The 22,379-nt window shown below is 39.4% G+C and overlaps 1 protein-coding gene across 2 annotated transcripts in view; it reads right to left on the minus strand.

Moving 5' to 3' along the window:
* Window positions 1-22,379, minus strand: part of LOC109419292 (uncharacterized) — a 49,462-nt gene that overhangs the window by 25,048 nt on the left and 2,035 nt on the right. The window contains exons 1-2 of one of the 2 annotated variants that reach the window (XM_029853889.2): window positions 13,552-13,792; window positions 2,208-2,299 (exon numbers count right to left, since the gene is read on the minus strand). The gene's annotated coding sequence lies outside the window, so the exon portion shown is untranslated. Of the gene's footprint in view, window positions 1-2,207; window positions 2,300-13,551; window positions 13,793-22,379 lie in introns of those variants that run through there. The other variant, XM_029853888.2, reaches the window with a different exon arrangement.

Below are 22,379 nucleotides of genomic sequence, written 5' to 3' on the forward strand. Positions count from 1 at the left end.
TTAGAGTATTTCCAGAAATAGCTACCGTAAAGTTATTGTAATGCATTCTAGGAGGGCTCCCAGAAGTAACTTCTGGATGCTTTGCAGAGGGAATTTCTGTAGGATTTCCAAAAGCATCTCCTGGAGGACACTCATAAGCAACTTCTGGAGGAAACGCAATAAGAAACACTGGAGAAATTTCAAAAGCAAATATAAAATAAAGATAAAATTCAGCCGAATCTTTTTAAAGTTTTCAAAATCAAAGTTTCAGAAGGAACTGCTGCTGCGCACAAGTACCAAAAAAGATCTTTTGCAGGAATCCTAGAAAGGACTCGTGGAGATGGATAAGTCTCAGGAGGGTTTCCTAGAGAAATCACCGAAGAAATTCTGTTGAGAATCCCAGAAAGAACTCCCAATTGATTTCTAAAATAAAACTTTCGGAGGAATTCCAGAAAAGAAAAGATTTTCTGGACGGATTAAAAAAAATCTTGGAAGAATTCCAGTAGGAAATTTTGAAGATTGGAGCAACTCCTGTAAGAATTGCGGAAGGAAAATATAGATGAATTTTAAAAGGAACTTTTGAATTAATTTCAAGAGGTTGTCTTGGTTAAAACCCAGAATGATTTTCCTGATGAATTCAGATTCCTGATGGAATTTTTGAAAGAATCCCCGAAAAATATCCAGGACTAGGTTCTGTTCTAAGGAAATTTCAAGTGATTGCACAGGTGAATTCCTTGGGATTCAACAACACAACAAGTTGTTACTCTTAACAACAATTTTCCCGGTAATCATCTGGAATTCCCGGCTTTTCCCGCTATTTTCCCGGTCGTTCCGAATTCCCGTCTTTTTCCCGGTTTTCCGGTTTGGTGGCCACCCTGCAAATCTGACTATACATGTCAATGGTTGCTCCTCCGTGATTGATCTGAGCTGGTACCAATTGCACTGAGATCCAAATGAATAGGGGCTGGGACACTCCACTTATTCTCAAAGCGCAATTTAAGCAGCTCATGCATTTTGGATCAATAACGGCGCCGGCCACGTCCTTATAGTCAGTTGGGAAGGGAAAGTAATGTTGGAGTGTGCTGGTTGTTGCTACCAAAGACCGAGATCATCTCTGCATCCCCACAACCAGCACGGACTGGGGTATTTGTTAGACGGAAAGCATGGGAGATTTGGGAGTCACCGTAGGGTCGGTGATGCGATCCATGGATAGGGGTCATTTATAGTGTTCGTAAGGTGATAGATTGTTTGGTGAAGAAGGTGAATTAGGTCAAGCGGCACAGCACGCTTTGGTTGTATAACTTGTAGGCGTTATATATACACTGTGCTGAGTGGAAGTTGGAAGGGAGGGAAACAACTTTTTTTCAATTCGTTTCTGGTTCTAGCGATGGCTATGAACATATGAATATACATGAGTTGTAATGTAGAGAAGAGAAAGAGAGAAAGTGGCTAGAAAGATACAAAGTAGGATGAAAGGGACGGGCCAGGGATTGAACCCATGACCTTCTGCATACGAATCAGAAGCGGTAGCCACTAGACCACCAAGCCCGTCAGTATGCTCCTGTCAAAATTTCATTCTTAAAATCGGCTTGTAACATGGACTAGGGTAGAAGTTTCAGTTTTTGCCATAGTGCGGTATTGAGCCTGTTGCAATCTAAAACGGCGTAAATTTATTTTTACCCTTCTTACACCCATAAGAAGGGTATAAATACCACTCGAAAAACCGACTTTCGATCCGAGGCCCGCAGGGCCGAGTCTCATATACCAATCAACTCAGCTTGACGAACTGAGCAAATGTCTGTGTATGTGTGTCTGTATGTGTATTTCTAGGTAAACCCGTTCTTGATCTGCAGCCGGTTAATGGTGTACCGGTTCTAAAGCACGCAGTATTGTACGTGCAGTTGAAAATCGGAATTTTTGACACGCGAAAATCGATTTTTCTCCTAAACCGTGTGTCGGACGTACGACGGGCACAGTGCGCTGGATAGAGGGCCAGGCCCGCTGTCCGGTTCACAACGTCCGACGTTAGGTTTCACTTATGGATTTTGATAAAATTCGATTGTCGGGTGTGGGGAAACTTCGGGTTTCAACCGCGACGACAATATGATACATTTTCATGCGAATGGGCTAGGTACTACTCGCGGCCTTAACGGCAGACAAGAACGTTAGTCGTGAAATACGATTGTGGGCTTATTTGCGCAATACTGCTAGATAAGGTACCTACTTACCGATTCAATTGAGACGTAACGCGTAGCGGATTTGACTCACAGTAGGGTACCGTCAAGTTGCTCCTAGGTATCAATCCAAGCAGAGATCGTCCCTGTAAATTTGAAAAGAAATGAATACGGTTACACATTACGAACTGTGCAAAGAATTGATGCAAAGGGTTGGGGCGATGGTTGGTTGGAAATGTCCATTCATAACTGTGGAACTACTCAATACTAAGCTGGTTTCATTAAAAATTTCATTTCCAAAATAAATGTAATATGTTTTACACTCCTAAAAATATTGTAATAGCAATTTCTGATGAGAATGTCAATCCATTCAATAATTGGGCACGTTCGGTGTAGTACTAGATTGTAAGATTGTTCTGATTACATATAACTACAATAATTACTAAATACGAGCCAGCTGCAAAGATTATCTTTGAAGCAGGAAGTGTGCTTGTGATATCGTTATCCATTTGATAACGGTAATGCAGACATGCGGGGCTTGTTGTAAGTGAAAGTGACCTGGGAATGGACGTGAGTAACCAGGCATTCTGAAACGGGTCACTGGATCCCAACAGAGCTATCACCTTTCAACTCCCGGGCTAAAGATGATTTCAGTTTTCATATTGAAATTTAGTAAAAACTAATATAGATAACTGCAGAGCAGACATCTTTCTTCCATAATACCACTGCCGGACAGTGGGAGTTGAATTGTATACACACACACACACGTTCGGTGTAGTACTAAATTTGTAGTGATGAGCTGAATTTTAGTATGGTTAGAAGGTCAATTCGAGAGCGAAGAGCAAAAAATTTAATAGCATTTTTGTTTCTCAAAATAAAAGAATAACTACTTGTAATAAAAAAAAATGTAACTCTTTGTAACAATTTTCTTTGCCCTAAAAAAAGTAGATAAAACAAAAAATGCGATGTAGGTAACTTCTAAAAAAATCCCTGGAAGACTTCCTGTAGGAATATCTAAAAAAAATCTGGAAGAAACAACAGTTTTGCTCAAAAAGCATCAAATTAGGCAAGGGATCATATTTAATACCCACGCTTTTTGAGCCATTTCATTGCGGAAACGGATAAATTATTTACCTTCTCACCATACAAAAATTCAGCTCATTACTTCAATTCTAATAGGTTGGGGCGGGGCAAGATGGGTCGCGGGGCAAGATGGGTCAGTGCCATTTTCGGGCGCATTACTCATGTTTTGTTTATGTTAATAATTTTGTTAGATGACCAGCATGAATATACAAAAGTTTGGGGCATTGATGGAAAAATTATTCACTCTCATTGGAAATAAAAAATAAAATGGTTTTCACCCATTTTTCTTATGCGATACATTCCATATAATCTCCATATAAACGGCCGCGGGGCAAGATGGGTCACCTTCAATTTTGAACATATTTTTGGAGCTTTCAAAAGTAATTTATTTTTTATTACAAGACTATCTCATAAATGACTTCAATCAAGCGGAATGAACGCTCAAAATTATAACATAAAATTATGATAATTTTTCAGTGGAAACATCGATTTTCAAGTCGCCTTAGAACCACTCAAATCGTAAAGTTTTTTATATTCCAAATAAATTCATAAAATGTTTACTAGTAGCTCTTGTTTACTCAGTATGGATATGGAGCATATATGAATGCGGAACAAATCTTATATTTTGACGATTTTCGTTGAGAAAATGTGGATTACTTAAAAGGTGACCCATCTTGCCCCGCACTTTTTTCACGGCGCAAAATCGATCACTTTTTAAAACTGCTTGTTTAACATCATATTTTGTATTTAATGAACTTTTTATCGGCTTTTAGCATAGCTAACTAGTGCATCTAAGAGTAGCGGACGAATACAAACCCATACGATTTGTATTTACAAAGTTATGGTGATCCATCCTTAGGTGACCCATCTTGCCCCGCCCCACCCTACTTGTAACGGATTTGTTTGCATTGCTTTCAGTTCCGACACAGTGCGTCGCATTTTTTTTTACTACATGCATAAAAACTGAATCAGGCGTTTTCATCATAGTAGGGGTAGTAGTTTAACATTACTACAAGCGCGCATATAAATAGAGCCTCTGTAGAAAGAAAGCGCAGAAAGTTTCTGTATATCGATTAGTGAAGATCGACCATCCAGCTGCAGCCATATCAGCCGTTAAACACCACTGGAGGATCAGTAGGCCATCGCAGCCCATACAGAGTAGGCGATGAGACGGCGACCTACTTGTGGCAGCTACGTAGACTACAAGCCGACGACGTAACGATGGGACGCCCCCCCCCCCCCCTTTACACCACCAACGGACATCCACGAAACTGGTTCGGATCTGTGGTTATCACCGCATCTAAACCACAAAAGAGTTATAGAAATTAATGATCGCAAGTGGTGTGGGGCGGCATCGCTTCTATCAGCATGTGGACCATAGCAAGCGACGCCTTCTACAACCGAAACCGACGTAAGTGATTTTAGTGAACAATAATGGACATCGCTTGTATCGCTGTATTCGTATTACCAAAGATTTTTAAGTACAAGATAACCCACTCCTTCCATTTCCCATACCATCGATCGGCGAACAGATTCGTCTGACAAGCGCACCTACTTGCGGCAGGAAATCGAACTATTCAAAGAAGTATAATCTAGGTAGCTTTGGTTTTTCACTTTGTCGGAACTTTTTCAAACGTCACTTGAGAGAGTGCCGGGTCGTTAATTGTTGTAGCCCATAAATTTCGAAACCCGTAGTCATTCATTGAAAGAGAGTAACTCGTTTCCCGCTTTGTTTGGAAACCATTCCAGTTTTTTGTCACACCGCACGCTATGTCCAAAGGGAAGTATTATGAAAAGTGAATGTACCTCAAAGTTTATTCGCTAGAACCGTATTTTTGGACCTCTTGATTCAGAATATGTGCGATTTAAAATAATCATCTTGGGTTTTTTCCCATACATTTTTATATGGGATGAAATTAACCTTAAAATTACTTTTTTCGCCATTTGTATGGGAAAATAGGAAAAAAATTAAAAAAAATCGAAAAACCCAAAATGAAATATTTCAAACCGCACAGATTCTGAAACTAGAGGTCCAAACCTACGATCCTATGGAATAACATTTGAGGTACATTCAATTTTCATAATACTTCCCTTTGGACATAGCGTGCACCGGTCAATGTACGGGATGAGCTCCGGACAAATTCTGGACTGTTATGGCCATCAAAATGAAGGGACCAGAACTGCCGTGTACGTTGGGTTCTATTCGTTATCTGGGTTATAACGCTGAGATTTGCCTTGGGCCGGCCGTGAATCAGACAAGGCCGACCAGGATGAGTATCGGTTGAGTGGGATAGCTTCGTTACAATCGTGAGCTTCCCAGAGGGGCCCCACGGTGTTGTTGGAAACTCCTATTCACTAAGAAATTCCCTTCAGGAAATTTTGACTGATACCGGTGGAAATGGGGTTGGGTTTGGGTTGCCTGTGCTGCTAAGATGGTGTCTACACCTAGGTCTACTCCAAAACCACATCATTGCTGGACTACCTACCATGTTTCTGCTGACTCCCATCTACAAAGTACCACAATTTGGGACGTGGAACCTTGGAGCACCGAAAAATGACGTCTGTGGTTCGTCCGAAATTTTCATTGTTTTTATTGTGTTTATTTTTCATCAAAGCCACCTGCGGCTTTGCGGCAGTAAATTAGTTCGACCGCGACTCATCCGTGTCGCTGCGATCGGTAAAATGCGTTCGCCAGTTCAGTGCTAGAGTGGGTCATATTATTAATTTATTATATTTGGTATTACTTCACAGCGCACACGGTCGGTTTTTGTCGGAGTCTGGATGCTGTCGGCTATCCCGAACAAGCAGAAGTGCTAGAACACGAAAAGAATATGTGCGCGAAAAATACTAAAACGTTATAGTGATTGGTCAATCGAAGCAAGCTTAATTGTGATCTATGAAAATGTTTGATTCAGTGAATATATAGATTAGTTCTGATTTGTGTGTGTTTTATGGTGCTATGATCGTTTTTCCAAAGACAATCGGGCTCACGACTTCTCCGAAGAGTGGCCGGGCATAACCTACTTGAGATTTGGCAATCCTGATTCGGGATTGGCGCTAAAGCCAAATTTTTGAAACGGATTACGATTTCTTAGCACATTTTGTGATTTTAGTCATTATTATAATATCCCACCGGATAAACCGTTACATACTTCACCGATCGTGCCCTATAGGAAGCAATCGGTGAAGTTCTAGATTGAAAGTAGTAAGGCAATGAAGGCGCAAACTGCGTGGGTATTATTATTTCCAGACTAATTTGATGCTGTTTGAGCAAAAGTTTGGATAACTGTGTTGTAGTTGCAAGAAATAAATAATACTATGTACAGCACAGTTACCCAAACTTTTGCTCAAACAGCATTAAATTCTGCTATTCTGCTATTATCAACGCATCCCCTGGCTTTCGCCCATCTGCGTTGTCTTTTCACTAGGCAAAACGCCTACCAATTGATGTTTATGGGCTTGCCGGACTAAGTCATGTAGCTAAGCCAAACACCCCTCCTACAACTGTTGGGTAGGCACCATTGTCCCGCCCACTGGTCTTTTACAGCTAGTTGTAGGTGCATGTGTGCGTGTAAGTATTGGTGTACATGTGTATTAGTGTTGGTGTATTGTAGGCGCCAACTCGTTCTAATCCACTCTGATTGCTAACACCCTATTGAACCATTACCCTAAAATCTGGCAATCTATGAAATAGAATGAATTAAGCGCCTGTACATAACAGTCAGTTAATCAACCAAGGAATATTAGTATTAAAGCGAAGATACAATGAAGCAACGCCGCGAACCTCGAGAGCACAAACCCCAAGAACCAAATGATAGGCTGCGCTAACAGTCGATCGACTGGCCACCACCAGTGAATAATCAATCGAGCAAACCCTCCAACACAAGCCGCCACCAGCTCTCCCGACCTGCGCCCAACAAATCCGAGGCACAGCCCAGCTATAGCTTCACCTTAAAACCAAAATCTAGATTGCAGAGCACAATACTTCCCAAGTAACCACGCAGCTCGGGCCGCAAATTACGTACAACACGTCGCAAATAAGACAAACACTACCCCGCCCGTACAACCGAATCCGATCTAGGGTAGAGAAGGGTCTCTTTCCACTCCAACCCGGACCCAAATGCGCCCACAGGGTAGCGCAACCCACATACACTGCACTCATGCATCCATCACGACCAGAGCCGCACGGTCACCTGGGTTGCTTCTATCGGCATGACCTCACCCAACCCGTAACGCAGAGTTTAAATCCCTCTCTTGCATTACAAAGCAGTCCCAAAGTTTGTGCGTGGCATAAATGAGATTATAAAGCTGAAGAAATCGTCACCAACACAACCGCCAACAATGAGCACTCAATGGTGTCGGCAGAATCAATGACGACCCCCTCAGTCCCAAACCCAATTATCCTACACTACTCAAGTAACCACAATGCTGAAGCCGTTAGCACTGCACGTACGAAGTACATACAGACCTACCCGCACCGCCTAAACGGTTGTGCTACTTTTCACCGAATGTCGGTTCCCCGAATGTCGTTTCCCCGAACGCCGATTCCCCCAATGCCGTTTTCCCGAATGGTACTTTTCCCCGAATGACCCATTTCCCCGAATCACACCCTTCTTTATTTTATAGGGCGTTCTTTCAAGTTTTATTGCTCATCAGACCTGCTGAAACCCTGCTGAATGGAGAATGGTAATATGACTCCTTTCCATAACTGCTCGCTCTTTCTAGAACCATATTGATTCCAACGACCTGTCCAACTATGGTAGGTTATCTTTTTTTGAATAACCTAGTCCCTAGGACACGAACATTTTGTGGCAAGTGATCATTTCGAACAAGAAAGTAATATATAGTCTTTTCGGGGGAAACGGGCCATTCGGGGAACTGACTTTCGGGGAAACGGGCCATTCGGGGAACCGGCATTCGGGGAAAAGTAGCACAATCCGCCTAAACAAACCACCTAGGCCGAACACAAGCGAAAAAGGCGCCACCACTGTTGATGTTGAACCACGACTATACTGCCGTAATTCTGCAAAGTGACGTAAGCGCCATTCAAAATGTCGATATTTGTTGGTATATTATATGTAATATCTGGTGTAAAGATAACACTGTGGTATGCCTGTTGTATTAGAATGCAAGATCTAGTCGTAATCTATCATCTTTGGAAAGAAACTTAGAGGATGAGCAAGAGTTTTATGCATAATAACCAAAAAATGGGCCAAAACTATCAATGTCGCTTACGTCACTTTGCAGAATTTGGGCAGTATACCAGTAGGTATAATTGCAATTAAGCTATCGTAGATCCATTCCCCGCTCTTACTCAGCCCTATCGACCCATAGCAATGCTTGTCAATATATGCACCCTCTGCACACGCAACCCCCACAGCCCAACAGTATGGTCACTTGAGTATCCCTGGGATTTTGATTACATGATGGTCAGGGATCACAGCTATCAAAACGTTCCACACTTTACCGAGGCTTGCGACCTGTAACCATGATGATTTCCGCTATGGGAATCCATGATGGCTAACGGTGTTACAACACAGTTAGGGTAAATGTACCAATAGTGGTGCTATTAGTAGCTCCTTGTAGTAAAATAATTGAATAAAATTGATAATACCACAAAATAAAAAGTCTGAAAACGTTAATCGATAGTTTTTCACTTAAATTGGCTAGGAAAAATGTAAAAATCGTTGTTTATTCAAGTTTTGGCTAATAAAACACTTGCACCAACTATAGGTACACGATTCCCATTATGGAGGTAAAATTTAATATTGGTTCCTATAGTGGCGCATTTCATTGAATTCATATGGGACCCACCACTATAGGAACACTACCACCACTATAGGTGCAAAGGAGCAAAAAAATTAAGGAAAATAATAGGACAGATCGGTGAAGTACTAGATTTGTAGTAATGAGCTGAATTTTAGTATGGTGAGAAGGTCAATTCTCCGTTTCTGCAATGAAATGGTGCAAAAATCGTGGGTATTATGATTCCTTGTCTAATTTTATGCTGTTTGAGCAAAACTTTGGACAACAGTGTTGTTGTTTTCTCCATTTCTTGCAACATAAACAACATAGTTATCCAAAGTTTAGCTCAAACAGCATCAAATTAGGCAAGGAATCATAATACCCATGCTTTTTGCACCATTTCATTGTAGAAACGGAGAATTGACCTTCTCACCATACTAAAATTCAGCTCATTACTACAAATCTAGTACTACACCGAACGTGCCCCATTGTTTAAAATAGGTTTTACGGCAAATCCTGAACTCAAAACTGAATTAATGTTATTGTTTAGTTATGATGCATCTATTTAAAATGTCATTTGCAAGCTTTTTGGTCGAAATAGTGCTAAATTGACACTACCACCACTATTGGTACTACCTCCACTAAGGGAGCTTTTACCCTACCCAAACTTTTGCTCAAACAGCATTAAGGTGAAACGGGACGCCGTGTTATTTTTCCTATCTTGCCTCTCTTTCTAACAATTTGCCTCGCGATTTTGAAGATGGTAATCTCGAGTTCTATCGCACTGAAGATGCTGAAAAACAATCAGCATATGCACTGCAAGTGAGCATACACAGTGAAAGGTTTTTGTTGCAAAATATGAAGTAGAATCTGAGATTACCATCTTAGTAGCAACAGAGCAATGGCGGATATTTCCCCGACCGTCCCGTCCGCCCTTAAATAGTCAAGAAATCATAACACTCACGCTGTTTGCGCTTTCATTGCAGAAATTAAGAACTGATCTCACCGTAAAAATCCAGCTCACGGCTTTCAATCTAGTACTTCACTAATTGCTTCCTATGGGGCACGTTCGGTGAAGTACTAGATTTGTAGTACATAATGAGCTAAATTTTCGTATGGTGAGAAGGTCAATAGGACAGATTGGTGAAGTACTAGATTTGTAGTAATGAGCTGAATTTTAGTATGGTGAGAAGGTCAATTCTCAGTGTCTGCAATGAAATGGTGCAAAAAGTGTGGGTATTATGATTCCTTGCCTAATTTGATGCTGTTTGAGCAAAACTTTGGGTAACAGTGTTGTTGTTTTTTCTATTTCTTGCAACATAAACAACATAGTTATCCAAAGTTTTGCTCAAACAGCATCAATTCAGGCAAGGAATCATAATACCCACGCTTTTTGCACCATTTTATTGCAGAAACGGAGAATTGACCTTCTCACCATACTAAAATTCAGCTCATTACTACAAATCTAGTACTACACCGAACGTGTCCCATAGGAAGCAATCAGTGAAGTACTAGATTGAAAGTAGTGAGCTGGATTTTTGTATGGTGAGATGATCAATAGGACAGATCGATGAAGTACTAGATTTGTAGTAATGAGCTGAATTTTAGTATGGTGAGAAGGTCAATTCTCCATTTCTGCAATAAAATACAGTCGAACCTCCATGAGTCGATGTCCCTTGACTCGATATCGACTCATGGAGGTAAATTTTTCCATACTGAAAAAATATTTTTGGGTTACTATGATGGTCCCTCCAAAATGCCTCCCAAAGGATTTTTGTTCCACTACTCGATATTTCCATGAGTCGATGGTCCCTTCAATATCGACTCATGGAGGTTTTACTGTAGTGCAAAAAGCGTGGGTATTATGATTCCTGGCCTAATTTAATGCTGTTTGAGCACAACTTTGGGCAACAGTGTTGTTATTTTCTCCATTTCTTGAAACATAAACAACATAGTTATCCAAAATTTGGCTCAAACAGCATCAAATTAGGTAAGGAATCATAATACCCACGCTTTTTGCACCATTTCATTGCAGAAACGGAGAATTGACCTTCTCACCATACTAAAATTTAGCTCATTACTACAAATCTAGTACTACACCGAACGTGCCCCATTCTCTATTTCTGCAATGAAATGGTGCAAACAGCGTAGGTTATATGATTTATTGACTAATTTGATGCTGTTTGAGCAAAAGTTTGGATAACTGTGTTGCTGAAGTTGCAGGAAAAAATAATACAACAACACAGTTATTCAAACTTTTGCTCAAATAGCATCAAATTAGCTAATAAATCATATAACCTACGCTGTTTGCACCATTTCATTGCAGAAATGGAGAATAGGACAGATCGATGAGGTACTAGATTTGTAGTAATGAACTGAATTTTTGTATGGTGAGAAGGTAAATTCTCCGTTTCTGCAATGAAATGTTGCAAAAAGCGTGGGTATTATGATTCTTTGCCTAATTTGATGCTGATTGAGCAAAACTTTGGGCAATAGTGTTGTTGTTTTCTCCATTTCTTGCAACATAAACAACATAGTTATCCAAAGTTTTGCTCAAACAGCATCAAATTAGGCAAGGAATCATAATACCCACGCTTTTTGCTCCATTTCATTGCAGAAACGGAGAATTGCCCTTCTCACCATACTAAAATTCAGCTCATTACTACAAATCTAGTACTACACCGAACGTGCCCCATTGATCATCTCACCATACAAAAATCCAGCTCACTACTTTCAATCTAGTACTTCAGTGATTGCCTCCTATTCTCCGTTTCTGCAATGAAATGGTGCAAAAAGCGTGGATATTATGATTCCTTGCCTAATAGGAGGCAATCAGTGAAGTACTAGATTGAAAGTAGTGAGCTGGATTTTTGTATGGTGAGATGATCGATTCTCCATTTCTGCAATGAAATGGTGCAAACAGCGTGGGTTATATGATTTCTTGCCTAATTTGGTGTTGTTTGAGCAAAAGCTTGAGTAACTGTGTTGTTGAAGTTGCAAGAAATAAATAATACAACAACACAGTTATCCCAGCTTTTGCTCAATCAGCATCAAATTAGGCAAGAAATCATATAACCCACGCTGTTTGCACCATTTCATTGCAGAAATGGAGAATCGATCATCTCACCATACAAAAATCCAGCTCACTACTTTCAATCTAATACTTCACTGATTGCCTCCTATTTGATGCTGTTTGAGCAAAACTTTGGGCAACAGTGTTGTTTTCTTCATTTCTTGCAACATAAACAACATAGTTATCCAAAGTTTTGCTCAAACAGCATCAAATTAGGCAAGGAATCATAATACTCACGCTTTTTGCACCATTTAATAGGAAGCAATCAGCGAAGTACTAGATTGAAAGTAGTAAGCTGGATTTTTGTATGGTGAGATGATCAGTTCTCCATTTCTGTAATGAAATGGTACAAACAGCATGGGTTATTTGATTTTTTGACTAATTTGATGCTATTTGGGCAAATGTTTGGGTAACTGTGTTGTTGTATTATTTATTTCTTGCATCTTCAACAACACAGTTACCCACAGCTTTGCTCAAACAGCATCAAGTTAGGCAAGAAACCATATAACCCACGCTGTTTGCACCATTTCATCGCAGAAATGGAGAACTGATCATCTCACCATACAAAAGTCCAGCTCACTACTTTCAATCTAGTACTTCACTGATTGCGTCCTATCAAAGACAAAATAATGACGTCCCTCTCTCATACAATCCATTGAAATTTTATGGCCCAAGAAGTACCAGAGCAGTAAATCTATATACCTTAATTTCGAACAACCTTGGATTTTGCTCTGAACTGAATCAAGAACTCCGATGTGGTTGCTAAGAGAAAATTGCTTGTTATTTACTGAATAACAAACAAGCAAAATGCATCGCTTGGTGAGTAGGAAAGTGATGAGTTTTAATTGAAACTAACTATTTGTCTATTTTAGAAGTTTTTCTATCCAAAAGATGCTGGAAGATCTGATGGCCCAATGCCAACGCAGAACTGTGCCCCGAAGGACCAGCATCCTAAGCATGTACGGAACCATCCACCGGAATCACTAGGACCATAAAAGCAATCGAGCAATTAGGCACATCAGCCGGTGTTGCCCTTGATGGGGCGGCCTAGACTTTAAGCTGCTTGTCTAAAACTATGCCGAGGCCACGGCAGATCGTGGGGAGTGCCAGAAGATCCTCATTTTGCTGCCTTGTCTCTGGACGTTATTTACGTGGTAGAGATTTCAGATGTGGATGGTACTAGATAATGAAAAAATATTTAATTACATACTTTTTCTATCAAATTTAATTGGATCAATTATTTAAAAATAAATAAAGAATTGAGATGAGGTTGAACTATTTAATTCATTTTCAAATCTTTGACACAAACCCAAGCATCGACAATTTGAAGTAGGTACAACTTGAAGTTTTCTTTTTTATATGATTCAATACATCACAACCGATAACAAGCCACACACTGCCGCACATTTCGCAAATCAATAAGGTTTCGCTTTATACACTTTTTTTTAAACAATTCTGTTCAAGCGCAATGAATAACATTATTCGAGCAGAACTTACATGAAGTCAGGATTTTCACAACACTTTACAAGCTTGGGACACCGTAACTACTTTACTGGATACTTCCTGCCGGAGCCACTGATTGAGACTTTCTAACGCAACAGCCACCTCTCATTTGCATCGTTAGCTCTGTTTATGTTCTGGCCCCGTCGTGCCGCGCTAATCAAAAGCTGGCAGACCTAGCCTAGCAATAAAGATTAGTGGACCACACACGCATTTTCCACCCGCAACGTTTATCGATGGAGATGGAGAAATAGTGCTGGATCTGCAAGTGTTCCCCGCTATGGTTTATGTGAAATTTGACCAGGTTGATATTATGACTTGGCGATATTGCCAGAAGGGGATTTAGCAAATAACAGCTATTTACTGATGGGTCAACTCATTAGCGTAGATAGGGTTATTTTTGGAGGGGTATGAGTCGAACCAACGCCAAATTGAAAGGACGTTTGACAAATGACTGCAAATATGAAAATATCAATTATTGTCCTAAGGCATTGCAGGAATTTTGGAAGGAATGTCCCCGGAGGAATCTGAGGAGTAATTTGCATATGAAATTACACATTATTTTCCACAGTAAATAATTAAGTGATTCTCTGATATGATAACACTTCAGGAATTTTTGAAGGAAACTCTCTCTCTCTCTTCTTGGCGTAACGTCCTCATTGGGACAATGCCTGCTTCTCAGCTTAGTGTTCTATGAGCACTACCACAGTTATTAACTGAGAGCTTCCTCTGCCAATGACCATTTTGCATGCGTATATCGTGTGGCAGGCACGAAGATACTCTAAGCCCAAAGAAGTCAAGGAAATTTCCTTTACGAAAAGATCCTGGACCGACCGAGAATCGAACCCGTCACCCTCAGCATGGTCATGCTGAATACCCGTGCGTTTACCGCCTCGGCTATATGGGCCCTTGAAGGAAACGTCGGAGGAATAACTGGAGAAACTTCCGAAAGAATTCTGAGGTCTACCTATCCGAAGGAATATCTGGAGAAATTCAAAATAACAATCCCTTGAAGAACTCCCGAGGACATCCTTTGGGAAAAACCTGGATGAATTCTGGAATCGATGGATTACACAGCGCAACATTTTTTTGTCTCAAGAGCAAACTTATGTGTCTCTGACAGATTTTAGGCCGCTGAATCCGAATCTGGGCTCAGATTTGCTCCAGCACGTCACAATTTAGAGCTATGTATTCCTCAATTTATAGGGCAAAATATGCGATTTTGGGCTTCTTTGACTGCGAGCCATTAAGCATGGAATTTTTTTTTTTAACCAATCAAAGGATAAATTAGTCAATTAACATCTAAACTATCGACTCATGCAAAATATTTCGCACAATAAAAAAAATATTGCAAAATATTCCCACAGGCACTATTTAAAACAATTTCTGGTGTAACTATCTCAGCAACTCACGGTAACATTCTCGAAGAAATCCCAAAGCAATTAATTGAAAAAATCTTCAAGGAATTGTTGGAGGAACTTACCTTAAAATTCCTGGAGGAATGCCCCATGTTATCCCAGGAGCAAGTTCCTAGAGATATCCTGTGAAGGTATTCTTGAAGCAATCTCTCGAAGGTTTTCTGAACGAATCTTTGGAAATCTTGTGATATGTATTTACTAAATGAATTCCCGTTGCAATCCATGAACAAATTGTCCAGGTATCCAGGCATTTTTTCAAGAGGAATTTCTAAAATAGTACCTGAAGCTATTGCAGAAGAAATTTTCGTAAGGGAACGTCCATGAATTACGTCACGCTTTAAGGGGGGAGGGGGGGGGGGGTGTTCAGCAAAGTGTGACGACCCATACAAAAATTCGGAGGTCCCATACAAAAAGTGTGACATAGGGGGGGAGGGGGGGTTGAAAATGAACAATTTTTGCGTGACGTAATTTATGGACGTTCCCTAAGAATATCCGGAGAAATTCTCAAAGTTATCTCCGGAGGAAATCCCGAAGAAATATCTCTAACAATTACCATAGAAATCTTAGCAGCTTCCGGAGTAATGCCTGGCAGAATTCTCAAAAGGGTTCAGGAAGAAAGTTTAGAAAGTCAGGGTGGCCACTCAACTTGCTAAAACAAATTCCCGGTTATTTCCCGGTTTTTCCAGGTTCCTCAACATTTCTTCCAGGTTTTATAAAAACTTATTTATACGGTAAAATAGGAACTCTGACAGTACTATTTTCAATTTTCTTACTTTTCTGAATTTAATTTCTGAAAAAGTGGATAACTTTTAAACTAAGAAAGACTACAAGACTTAGTGGTAGTCGTAAAACGCATATCTGTCAAAGGATACGCATTAGAGGTGGAAATTAAAGGTACAAAACACTTATTGAAAGAGAGTATTCTGCGGGAATTCTAAGTATAACTCTAGGTAGTTGAGTTCCTGAAAATAAAAAGTTCTACTTGTAGTCAGATTATAACCGAGTTTTCGTGTATAGAAAGGTCCGACAGAAATATTGTTAGATTCTTTGTATAATATCATACGAAAATTATGGTAGGGATTTCTTATGGAAATGCCAAATGATAAATATGTGGGATAAAACTGTTTAGGAATCATTGAATAAATTTCTTGAGAATCTGGAGCAACCCATGGGGAATCTCTGGAGGATTTTTGGAAAAATCTTTTGTGAAGGTAATCTGAGATTTAAAAGTTGTTCGTGGAATCTCTAGAATAATTATTGGAGGAATACTTGCTACTGTTCACTGTTGGTTTCTTTGACAGAATACTAATAAAATAACTGAGATGACTCCTAAAGAAAGCCATTCTTAGAAGGGTGAACATATTATTGGAAATCATTGAAAAATTTCGTAAAAAAACTCTAAAGAACATTTTTGAAAACTGTTGGTTTTGAATTGTTTGAAAATGTCTTATTGAAGAATGTTTCGAGCAAACCCTGAAGAAATGTCTTGTAAAATTCGTCGAGGTATTTTTGGAACAAAAATCTGGGAAAATCTATGGGAAACGTCTTGGATAAACGTCAAAAGAAATGCTAGGCTAACTTGAATAATCGATGGTATACTATCTGGAGAACATGTCCAAGTTTAGTGCATGGACAAATTCGTTATGAAATTCTTGTAGACGATCAAAGCACCTGAAGGATTTTCAGCATCATGACAAATTTTCATAGGTTAGGTAGGATAATACATTGACTTTCCTACCAAGAAATGTAGTGCGTAGTACATGTACTACCTGTCCTAACTAATCCTAGCGCAAAGATTGAAAATTATTATCGTTTAAAGAGTGAAAACATCAATAAGTCTTAAAAAAATTGGCAGTATGCAACACAAAATATTAGAGAGTGCATTTCATTATCTTAAGCTTTTCATTTAGGGGTAGTCGGGGTAATTTGGCCAATGGGGCAATATGAGCACCTCATGAAAAACACGTAAAATCTAGTAATTTCTGCAAATTCACCTTGCAGATCTAACACCGGCTTGATATTGAAGCGATTGAGACGTTAGAACGATGTACTAGAAGTTCACATTAAATTAGAAAAATAATTTTCAAAAACCTTGGCCAAATTACCCCGACGAGCGCAGACCAAAAACACCACATAAGACTCATCTTGTTTAAATACCTTAGATAGCTTTTAAATTTATTTATTTTTCATATGTTTCAAGTTGATACTATAGGATTTGATGCACAATGACGCACATCAAGTTTGTGTTTCATTATGTTGGATGAATTCTTCATAAAAAATCGGGTGCTCATATTACCCCGTCGATTCAAAATCGACCCAAAAACACAGCTTTTTCCAAAAATCTTTCTTTGACATGTAAACACTATTTAACTAAAATTTTTACATCAATATAGTTTAGTATTATCAAAATCATTATGGTTATACCACAGACAGACGTTCAAGTTTGACTCAGCAGCTTGTGTAAAAAACATGGCCGCCTCAAATTGCCAAGTGGCAATCAGCGAACAGATGGCGTTAGTGACGTTCATATTCAATCGCTGCCTCACATGTGCGTTGCGACCAACAACTGTCACCACGGTCGTCTTCCAGCCGGATGGCGGGAAAAGACCGCACGTGTTGCACGCTAAGAATGTTTCCACATAATTTGTGCAGAGTAAATGACTTTTATTTAATGTCTAACATCTTTTGCACAAATTAGCGCAGGACTCTTGTAAAATATTTTTTGCAATTTCTTATCGTAATAGGCTGTTTTACCTCATGCAAATCTGACAGGAAAAGGCCTACTTTCCCACACCAAATTAGCAGTGCTGTAATGATTCATTACAGCACTGATATGCGTTGCGTAATGAACCATTACAACACTGTTTTCAGTTTTGATCAACTTCTTGATGCTTTCTGGACGAAGTTTCGAAAAATGTGGCAACTGCACAATATAACCAGCTATGATCAGATTTTCTTGAACATGGCTATGAACATCAGTGAGTAGTTTGATGACCCTCAAGCGGTAAGCCTCGTTGGATAAATGTACGACTCGTGCTGTAAAAATCTCCATTCTGCACCTTGATGCGTAAACTACTATTACACATTATTACTTTTATTTTACATAGATTTGCTTGAATAAAACTGCATTTGGATGAACTTCACTCGCATTGGGAAATCTTTGTGAATGTGACGCAAATGTAGGAATGATTTTGACAGTGTTTGTTTTGATCAGGAGACATAACAGTCTTCTTGTTTTCTTACCCAGTGTGGTATTTCAATAACCAAAATAATGTAACACATTCTATACATTTTACTATTATTCAGGGTAACCACTCAACCGGGAAAACCGGGACTTTACCGGGAATCGCAAACAACCGGGAAAACCGGGAATTTGCTTAGAACAGCAAACTTCCTTGGTATTGAAAGTCCAGCATAATCTTATCTATGAGCACTATTGTATTTTTTTTTTCTAAAATATGACCCATATTAGTGTGATAATTATACCAGGTCATGATTGTTTCTCTATTTTTTTTTGTAGTAAACGGATTTCGAGACTTATTTCTTAAAAATTCCTAATACGACATATCCGAAAAAAATGTTTTGAAATCATTGATTTCTTTGCTAGTTGTATTTTTGAGAGTTACACATTTTTCAAATAGTATAAGGTATAGGGTAAATCGGGGTAATTTGACCACCCTAAGGGAAAGTCAACAAAAGATGCAGAAAGCAAAGTTTAAACTTCCGCACATCGTATAACCGCAGACAGACGTTCTAGCTCGAACAAATTTATTCAAATTTTCTATGTAAATTTTCACTAGCGACACCTAGGCAACCGATTGCCACAGTGCAGTCGCGTGCAGTTGACAGTTTGAGAAACCACGTGCTTCCAGCCGCTTACTTACCACCCAATTCACCACCCACCGAAAAATAAGATCAAAACAAACACTGTCAAAATCATTCCTACATTTGCGTCACATTCACAAAGATTTCCCAATGCGAGTGAAGTTCATCCAAATGCAGTTTTATTCAAGCAAATCTATGTAAAATAAAAGTAATAATGTGTAATAGTAGTTTACGCATCAAGGTGCAGAATGGAGATTTTTACAGCACGAGTCGTACATTTATCCAACGAGGCTTGCCGAGTTGGATAATTACGACGAGTGCTGTAAAAATCGAGTACTGCACCGAGTTGCGTACAACGTTTTTTGCAATTTCATAAATTACCGCTTGAGGGTCATCAAACTACTCACTGATGTTCATAGCCATGTTCAAGAAAATCTGATCATAGCTGGTTATATTGTGCAGTTGCCACATTTTTCGAAACTTCGTCCAGAAAGCATCAAGAAGTTGATCAAAACTGAAAACAGTGTTGTAATGGTTCATTACGCAACGCATATCAGTGCTGTAATGAATCATTACAGCACTGCTAATTTGGTGTGGGAAAGTAGGCCTTTTCCTGTCAGATTTGCATGAGGTAAAACAGCCTATTACGATGAGAAATTGCAAAAAATATTTTACAAGAGTCCTGCGCTAATTTGTGCAAAAGATGTTAGACATTAAATAAAAGTCATTTACTCTGCACAAATTATGTGGAAACATTCTTAGCGTGCAACACGTGCGGTCTTTTCCCGCCATCCGGCTGGAAGACGACCGTGGTGACAGTTGTTGGTCGCAACGCACATGTGAGGATCCCAAAAGTGTATCTGGAACACTTCTCGGAAGAATTTCCAAAATAAATCCCTTGATGAAGTTCCAGATAATTTCTTGAAACATCTCCCGAAGAAATTTCCCGGAGATTGTCTTGTTGAGGAATCCCCGATAAAATTCGTGTAAGAATTCTCATGTGAAATAAGCTAAGAAATCTCTCGTGAAATTCCCGAAGAAATCTTAAGTAGAATTTCCACTCATTACCTCAGGGGAAGACCCGAAAGTTTGCCGGAAGTAATTCCCCGAAGTAGCTAATCCTTGGAGGAACTCTTTGAGAACCTTTCAAATGAATTTTCAAAAGAATCTTCTTCTTTATGGCTCTACGTTCCCACTGGGACTTGGCCTGCCTCGCTTCAAACTTAGTGTTCTTAGAGCACATCCACAGTTATTAATTGAAGGGTTTCCTTTGCCTGCCATAAGCTATTTTACGAGACGTTCTACCCGAGGGGCGATTCACTGTTCTGCGTTACTGCATTGAAAATACATGACTGAAAATTATACACAAAAATACATCAATGCACGATAAATTCAAAACGGAATTAAAAATACGCTAAATTCTAAAAAATACACAAAAATGCATCAATACACGGTAGATTCGATATTAATTTAAAAATACGCCACATTCGAAAAAATACACAAAAATGCATCAATACACGGTAAATTCAAAATTGAATTAAAAAATACGCCACTTTAAAATAAAAATGCAAAAATGCACCAGTGCACGAGAAATACAATTGTAGTTCAAATTCGAGAAAAATGCTGCAAATACAAGAATTCGGGAATAATGCGACGATTTTGTGAGAAAACCAGGGAGAAAACAAAGAACACGAACAGCATAAGAAGATCTTCCAAGAGGAATGTTTGTTTGTTGGGATATTATCCCAAAGCAATTTGAATGACGCTGCAGATGGAGGAATAGTTTACCGGATCACATAGAGAGGAATCGCTCCGGAAAAGCCGAGGGAAAAGCCTGCAAGAGGAACGTGTGCAAAAATTCGCCCAAGAGGAATTACCCCAAAGCTATTCCAACGGGGATAATTCCATGTGACATTCCATCGGAAATTGTTTTCAATTAAATTCCATCCAGAGTAATTCCTCCGAAGATTTCTCTAAGCGGAATTCCTTTGGAGATTCCTCCAAGAGAACTTGCTTCAAAATTCGCAACAATAATTCTCCAGGCAATCAATCAGAATTCTCTCATGTGTGCCCACCGAAATTCTTTCACTAATCGCCTCTTCTATTCCTCCAGGAAATCTCTCGGGAGTACCCTCTTTTGTGATTTTTCCAGAAGTTCCTTTTTGGAAATTCTTCTAATAACTCCTGTTCAGATTCCACTAGAAGTTTCTTCCGGAAATTCCGCCAAGAGTTGCTTCAAAGATGCCTCCTGAGATTCCATCTAGGAGATTCTTCTGATTCTCCTGGAAAAATCAAGTGAAATTTGTGGATGCACCATCACAATGAATTACAATGGGTGTCCCAGAAGGATTCTAAAGAGATAAAAAGTTAGAGGAGCTATCGAAGAAGAAACTCTTAGAAGAATTCCAGAAAGAAGGAATCATAAAATCAACTTTTAAAGGAATCTGTGAAGGAACTCCTGGAGACATTCCTGGAGGAACTGATGGAGGAAACACCGAGGTCCCCGAGGCTCTTTCAGCAGTTTCCCCTTCAATTCCACAATGAATTCCATTTTAGATTCCTGTAGGAGTTCCTTTTGGGAATTCCTCCAAGAGTTACAGTCAGCGATACCTTCAAGGGTTCATCCAGGAAAAAAACTCCGAAAGAATCATAAGAATTCCCAGAATGCATTCTAGGCGATGTTCCAGAAAGAATCTTGGAGTAATATCAAAATAAAATTTTGGAGGAATCCCAGAAAGAGCTACTGGAGACGAGACTGGCGATACCGGAGAAATAACTCTTGAAAGAATCCCAGAAAGAAAACCCCGTATACGAATCACAAAATTAACTTTTGGAGCAATCCGCGAAATATCTCCTGGAGACATTCCAAGAGGGGCTAGGCGTCAAGCAATCCAAGAAGGAGGTTCCGGTGGAATCACAAAAGCGACTTTTCCAGCTTTTTAGCCTTGCAAAAACCTCGCAAAATTAAATTTACCAACTTAGGTCTCAGCCATGAAAAAACCTTTCTTGATTCCGAAGTTGCTCCTTCAAAACCATGTCCAAAACCTACGGGTGCCAACGTCGAATATTGTGCTAATCGGTGCCAATATCGAGGAGGGTTGTTGTCGTTATTGCATGCTTCTGTTCTAATTACTTGTAGTAGAATTTGATTTCCATCGTCTGTGGATATTATTGGATCTCACGAAGTAGTGGGAGTTTTGGTCTGGCCTGAGAACGGTGGTCGATATGACAAAACAATGAAAATACTGTAATTCGTGTTTGCAGTATTCGAAAACTTGGATGAATTTCAGTTTATTTACAAACACAATTATCAAATGCAAAATGTGAACATCAATTTAAAAATACACATTTATTCGCAAAATACTCAATTATTGCATCAATACACGTCAATTCTATTTTATTCACAAAAATGCAAAACAATGCAATAATGCAAAAAATACATGCCAATGCACCAAAAATACATCAATTCGATTTTCAATACACAGGGCTGCATCGAAAATACATGAGTGAATCGCCCCTCGGTTCTACCGGTGGGCCGCTCATTGTTATTGTTTACATTTGATGTTTTTGTTTTCGCGAAAA

Source organism: Aedes albopictus, chromosome 3 (assembly GCF_035046485.1).
Source record: "Aedes albopictus strain Foshan chromosome 3, AalbF5, whole genome shotgun sequence".
NCBI classification, from domain to species: domain Eukaryota; kingdom Metazoa; phylum Arthropoda; class Insecta; order Diptera; family Culicidae; genus Aedes; species Aedes albopictus.